This window comes from Coregonus clupeaformis, chromosome 23 (assembly GCF_020615455.1).
Source record: "Coregonus clupeaformis isolate EN_2021a chromosome 23, ASM2061545v1, whole genome shotgun sequence".
Lineage (NCBI taxonomy): Eukaryota > Metazoa > Chordata > Actinopteri > Salmoniformes > Salmonidae > Coregonus > Coregonus clupeaformis.
In genome coordinates, this window is record NC_059214.1 from 16,049,717 (window position 1) to 16,055,881 (window position 6,165).

The 6,165-nt window shown below is 46.1% G+C and overlaps 1 pseudogene; it reads right to left on the reverse strand.

Moving 5' to 3' along the window:
• Positions 1 to 564: 564 nt before the first annotated feature.
• On the reverse strand, positions 565 to 5,575 carry LOC121536100 (annotated as a pseudogene).
• Between the last annotated feature and the right edge of the window lie 590 nt (positions 5,576 to 6,165).

Genomic DNA, 6,165 nt, shown 5'->3' on the forward strand with positions numbered 1-6,165 from the left:
CTAACACTGTTTGCACATTTAAAGAAAAAATAAGCTAAAACATTCTGATCTGTTCCATCAGCTCTATTATTTGACATGGTGTATACCTCCACTACACTACTTATATATGCATTGTTGGGATTAAGAAGTGAGTATACGCAATGACCACTTAAAAATAAGTGGGTATACGGCAAATAGCTGTGTATACTCTCCACTACACCACTGGTCTTTTGACCAATCACATCAGATCTTTTCACATCAGATCTTTTTCAGAGCTGATCCAAATGGGGCAAAACACCAATTAGTGAAAAAAATATCAGAATTGGGCTGCCTGTCAAAACGCAGCCTTAGAGACATACCACCGGTTTCTACACTTGACTGTGTGTCTAACATGTTATGAGTGAGTTGGCATTAACAATTATACTAGGTATTGCAATAATGAGCAGTTAGCTTCTAGTAACATTAAGCCTATTTCTATCTTCATTTTAAAGTGTGTACGAAGGTGTCATATTCTCTGACTATTCTAGTATGTGATCTCAAGGACGGTGGTGAACATAATTTCCCTTTGCCTGTGAGTGTCCAGCCTCAAAGGGCTCCTGGAGGGGGGTACGTATAGGACCCACGGACGAAAGGGCTCACTCCCCTACTTGGACATCAGGACCTGGGCTGACTCTGGGACTAAGCAGCCTGAGAACGACCTGAGTAGTCTTTCAAAACATAAGCCTGGTGGTTACTCATCCTCATAATGCAAATACAGTACGGCAAAAATAATAGCTAGCTACTAATAATACCTTCAACAATTATGAGTGTGTGTTTCTGTAGTTCCACATGCATGAATTCTCACAACACAGTTTTTGGGTTCAGTGAGCAATAACACATGCACTGTAGATTGTTTACAAATACGACTAGCTTATTTAAATTGACAGTTTTCTTTAAAAACTCACTTTCGGCATTAGGCACAAAACAAAAAAATGTCCTTCAATATTAGTGTGGGAAACAGGGGAGAACAACTGATGGCCCCCTCTCTTTGAAACCAAGAAGTTCAATGCCGACCTCAGTACTGCAGGCTGTTGTTTTCAAAAAAGCATAATCCCCAATTTAAATCAAATCAAATTGTATTTGCCACATGCGCTGAATACAACTGGTGTAGACATTACAGTGAAATGCTTACTTACAAGCCCTTAACCAACAATGTAGTTTTTTAAATAAAAAAGTAAAATCAAAAAAGTGTTAATTAAGAAAAATACAAAACAAAAGCAAATAGCTAAAGTGCAACAGTAAACTAAAATAGAGTAGGGAGGCTATATACAGGGGGGTACCGGTACAGAGTCAATGTGCGGGGGCACCGGCTAGTTGAGGTAATTGAGGTCATATGTACATGTGGGTAGAGTTAAAGTGACTATGCATAAATAGTAAACAGAGTAGCAGCAGCGTAAAAGAGGGGGATGGGGTGGGGGGGGGGGCAGTGCAAATAGTCCGGGTAGCCATGATTAGCTGTTCAGGAGTCTTATGGCTTGGGGGTAGAAGCTGTTGAGAAGCCTTTTGGACCTAGACTTGGCACTCCGGTACCGCTTGCCGTGCGGTAGCAGAGACAACAGTCTATGACTAGGGTGGCTTGAGTCTTTGACACATTTTAGGGCCTTCCTCTGACACCGCCTGGTATAGAGGTCCTGGATGGCAGGAAGCTTGACCCCAGTGATGTACTGGGCCGTACGCACTACCCTCTGTAGTGCCTTGCAGTCGGAGGCCGAGCAGTTGCCATACCAGGCGGTGATGCAACCAGTCAGGATGCTCTCGATGGTGCAGCTGTAGAATTTTTTGAGGATCTGAGGACCCATGCCAAATCTTTTCAGTCTCCTGAGGGGGAATAGGTTTTGTCGTGCCCTCTTCACGACTGTCTTGGTGTGTTTGGACCATGGTAGTTTGTTGGTGATGTGGACACCAAGGAACTTGAAGCTCTCAACCTGTTCCACTACAGCCCCGTCGATGAGAATGGGGGCGTGCTCAGTCCTCTTTTTTTTTCTGTAGTCCACAATCATCTCCTTTCTCTTGATCACGTTGAGGGAGAGGATGTTATCCTGGCAACACACGGCCAGGTCTCTGTGTTGTCGGCAAACTTAATGATGGTGTTGGAGTCGTGCCTGGCCATGCAGTCATGGGTGAACAGGGAGTACAGGAGGGGACTAAGCACGCACCCCTGAGGGGCCCCCGTGTTGAGGATCAGCGTGGCAGACGTGTTGTTACCTACCCTTACCACCTGGAGGCGGCCTGACAGGAAGTCCAGGATCCAGTTGCAGAAGGAGATGTTTAGTCCCAGGATCCTTAGCTTAGTGATGAGCTTTGAGGGCACTATGGTGTTGAACGCTGAGCCGTAGTCAATGAATAGCATTCTCACGTAGGTGTTCCTCTTGAACAGGTGGGAAAGGGCAGTGTGGAGTGCAATAGAGATTGCATCATCTGTGGATCTGTTGGGGCAGTATGCAAATTGGAGTGGGTCTAGGATTTCTGGGATAATGGTGTTGATGTGAGCCATGACCAGCCTTTAAAGGACTTCATGGCTACAGATGTGAGTGCTATGGGTCGGTAGTCATTTAGGCAGGTTATCTTAGTGTCCTTGGGCACAGGGACTATGGTGGTCTGCTTGAAACATGTTGGTATTACAGACTGAAAATGACAGTGAAGACACTTGCCAGTTGGTCAGCACATGCTCGGAATACACGTCCTGGTAATCCGTCTGGCCCTGCGGCCTTGTGAATGTTGACCTGCTTAAAAAAGTCTTACTCACATCGGCTACGGAGAGTGTGATCACATAGTCATCCGGAACAACTGATGCTCTCATGCGTGCTTCAGTGTTGCTTGCCTCAAAGCGAGCATAGAAGTGATTTAGCTCGTCTGGTAGGCTTGTGTCATTGGGCAGTTCGCGGCTGTGCTTCCCTTTGTAGTCTGTAATAGTTTTCAAGCCCTGCCACATCCGACAAGCGTCAGAGCCGGTGTAGTACGATTCAATCTTAGTCCTGTATTGACTCTTTGCCTGTTTGATGGTTTGTCGGAGGGCATAGCGGGATTTCTTATAAGCTTCCGGGTTAGAGTCCCGCTCCTTGAAAGTGGCAGTTCTACCCTTAAGCTCAGTGCGGATGTTGCTTGTAATCCATGGCTTCTGGTTGGGGTATGTCACTGTGGGGACGACGTCATCGATGCACTTATTGATGAAGCCAGTGACTGATGTGGTGTACTCCTCAATGATATCTAGCATCTGCGTCATCTGACCACTTTTTTATTAACCGAGTCACTGCTGCTTCCTGCTTTAGTTTTTGCTTATAAGCAGGAATCAGGAGGATAGAGTTATGGTCAGATTTGCCAAATGGAGGGCGAGGGAGAGCTTTGTTTGCGTCTCTGTGTGTGGAGTAAAGGTGGTCTAGAGTTTTTTTTTCCTCTGGTTGCACATTTCACATGCTGATAGAAATTAGGTAGAACAGATTTAAGTTTCCCTCCATTAAAGTCCCCGGCCACTAGGAGCGCTGCCTCTGGATGAGCGTTTTCCTGTCTGCTTATGGCCTTATACAGTTCATTGAGTGCAATCTTAGTGCCAGCATCGGTTTGTTGTGGTAGATAGACAGATACAAAAAATATAGATGAAAACTCTCTTGGTAAATAGTGTGGTCTACAGCTTATCATGAGATACTCTACCTCAGGCGAGCAAAACCTTGAGACTTCCTTAGTATTCGATTTTATGCACCAGCTGTTGTTTACAAATATACACAGACCTCCACCCCTTGTCTTACCGGAGTCAGCCGTTCTATCGTGCCGATGTAGCGTATAGCCCGCTAGCTGTATCTTATCCATGTCGTCGTTCAGCCACGACTCTGTGAAACACAAGATATTACAGTTTTTAATGTCCCGTTGGTAGGATAACCTTAGTCTTAGGTCATCCGATTTGTTTTCAAATGATTGAACATTGGCTAATAGGATTGATGGAAGAGGCAGTTTACTCGCGAGCCGTCGGATCCTTACAAGGCACCCCGGCCTACGTCCACGATATCTCTGTCTCTTTCTCATGCGAATGACGGGGATTTGGGCCTTGTCGGGTGTCTGTAGAATTTCCTTCGCGTCCGACTCGTTGAAGAAAAAATCTTCGTCCAATACGAGGTGAGTAATCGTTGTCCTGATATCCAGAAGCTCTTTTTGATCATAAGAGACGGTGGCAGAAACATTATGTACAGAATAAATTACAAATAACGTGAAAAAACACACATAATAGTACAATTGGTTAGAGGGCTGTAAAACGGCAGCCATCTTCTCCGGCGCCATTCTGGTAAGTGAGTAGGAAAATGGCAATCTTCGTGGGCAATATTAGCGTAAATAACATCAAAATTCTAAGACAGTCATGGTACAAATATTTGCTTCTATTATGTCCTTGAACTGATCATTTTAAAATCACACACAGAAGAAGTTATAAGGATAATTTAGATTGTACCGGCAGTCTGCAGTACCCCAGTCGGCCTTCAATTTGAGATCCTCAATGAGAGGGGGCAGCAATGAGCTAACCTGCAATGTCACTTCCTGGACTAGCTCAAACTGAGCATGTTATGTCTCCATGAGACGCCATTTTAGCAAGCTAAACACAGACTTCCTTGGCTTTAAATGTGCTATTAAGTCTTCACATAGGGATGAATGGTGTCACGTGATCGATGGCTTTATCCATTTATATAATCTATGGTGGGAAACCGTTGGAGGATATCTACTGACCCCACCTTAACGACAGGGTGAAAGGTTAAACAGGAATGTCACATATCTCAGTGATGAGATATGATGGCCACACCTCTCTACCACAAAGCCAATGATTGACACGCTGACCTGTGCACCTGAGTGATAGGCAGACATGACACACACCTGTCCCACCATCTTCTCGTCCAGGCTCTCAATATGTCGGGCCTCCTGGCCTGTGATTCAGCCGCAGAGGACGGTGATGTTGCGGGCCACCGTGTCGAAGCCACAGATCTTATACCATGTGTCTCTCCAGGCCCCACCCTCTGAATGAGAGTGCTGGTATAACTCCTCATCCTCCCCCGCATCCCACACCAACTGGATCCTGACCCAGTCGTGGGGCCAGAACATGTCCTTGAATCACAGGTAGATCTTGTCCACCATGCGCCGGCCTTGGACTTGGGGAGGGCTTGCTTAAACATGGCTGCCACATTCTCTTTCAGGAAGCCCAAAGGGACAGTCATGATGACGTGGTCTGCAGTAAAGCACTGGCCCCCCTGGCACAGCACTCTGGCTGGATGGGTGTGGCTCACCTCCAGGGCCCAGTGGATACTGTGTACAGGGAGGAGATGGCCTCATCCGTGCATTTGCTCCTCTTGCACCACTCAAAGACCCCTGGGCAGTTCTCTGAAGCCGCCAGGGGCAACTAGGTTAACTCCTCATCCAGGTAGCCCCTCAAGCTCTGGGTGCTGTGCCTCATCTCCAAATCAAAAGCGCTGGAGGTGCACCTACTGAAGAGGGCACATACCTGCTCCACTTCACCCACCAGCAGCTGCCTCCCGCTCTCCTTGAAGAAGAAGTCCCTAGGGGTGACGGAGCCCAGCAGGCACATTATGCTGGCTGAGCCGCTCTCCACCACCAGCAGGCCCCGCTCCTGAGCTAGCAGGAATAGAACAGTGGGGGCTGGTGGGAGATGCTATAGGAGGATGGGCTCATTGTAATTGCTGGAATGGAATCAATGGAACGGAGTCATGTGGTATCCATATGTTTGATAATATAAGTCTAATCACTGTATATGGCTGAGCGCATAGTGGCATAGGCCTATAGGCTATATTAGAGATGTTTCTTCTCTTTTCTTTGCACTGGAAGAATGTGGCCTTTGATGAACACATTTCATGCAAATCTACTACACTTTGTATGACAGGGGACATTAGCAGAATCTTTTTTCATACGACAAATCACAAGGTAGCCTAGACCTACTCTGCTGATACTGACAAACAGATCAATAAAAATGACCTTGTCTTGAATGCAACCATCTAATCTAGGCCTACGAAAAGGGGAGACAGAATTGACACAGTGCATTCGGAAAGTATTCAGACCACTTGAGTTTTTCCACATTTTGTTGCGTTACAGCCTTATTCTAAAATTGATTACATTGTTTTTTCCCCTCATCAATCTACACACAATACCCCATAATGACAA